Genomic DNA, 1,125 nt, shown 5'->3' on the forward strand with positions numbered 1-1,125 from the left:
TCTTGTGGGCACACTCATTGGTGCATAGTTGTCACTAAACGTAGCCACATTGAGGGTTTGGGTGTTGTTGACCACGAAATTATAATCAAGAAGTTTCTCGCACCAAGTCAGAATCTTCTCCTTCTAAACTCATAGTGTTTGATGCTCAGTAAGGAGGAGGAGCGAAAATAGCTATTTGGGCAGAAAATATTTGAATTTTGCATGCATTTTTCTTTCTAGGTGGGATTATTTATATATTTCTTCAAGGGTTTTGCGGGCAGTTAGGTCTTTTTAGTAAATCACAGGTGGCGTTCGTCGGTTTTTTTAACTAATTTTGTTATATATTTACGTTTTATTTACTAGCTTATGTAAGAGAATTTAAAACAGAGGGAGTCAAGAATAATATTTGTTTTTGTAAGTATTATGCCCTAGGTCCAATCGACTTTGGACATAAATACTTTTATATATAATTAATGCAATTAAATGACAGATCTATTATTTAATTAATAGACAATTAAATAAATAATAGAGTCCGTAGATTCAAATATTTGTAATTTATTAATCACAAGGAGTTGTGATTGTGAGATACAAATTACATCTGATTGAATCTTAAATCATCCGTGGTCGTAAGTAATAACGAGATACGGATATCGTTATTACGGATAGACCATCACGTGTGGCATTTCTTACTTGTGAAGTAAGTAGCTGATCTCACAAGTTAAAGTGTGGTGACACTTAAATGAACACGTGGATGTTTGTTATAGAACAAAACATTGGAGACCCGTCGAGAGATTCCACATGGATAACTATCTGAGTGTCGGTGGTTAATCTCTAACGTTCGGTACTGAAATTGGTCCTTTGACTTGAGGTCGTCATGGTACCTTATATGAGGACAGTCATACTTTGGCGGTGTTGGATGTTGCTCTGAAAAGGGCCGCTAATACGACATTGTTCGGGTACGTCAAGAATCGTATGAAGGTTGTGATTGATCAATAAAGGATTCGTCACTCTTAGATAGTAGGAGATTATGATCTACGTTTCATTCAATTAAGTCAATGATCAAATCCTTGGCCAAGGTGTACACATAAGTCGAAAAGGAGTTTTCGATTTATATTGACTTAATAGTGGAGTGAAAGACATGATCGA

Source organism: Olea europaea, chromosome 9 (assembly GCF_002742605.1).
Source record: "Olea europaea var. sylvestris chromosome 9, O_europaea_v1, whole genome shotgun sequence".
NCBI classification, from domain to species: Eukaryota; Viridiplantae; Streptophyta; class Magnoliopsida; order Lamiales; family Oleaceae; genus Olea; species Olea europaea.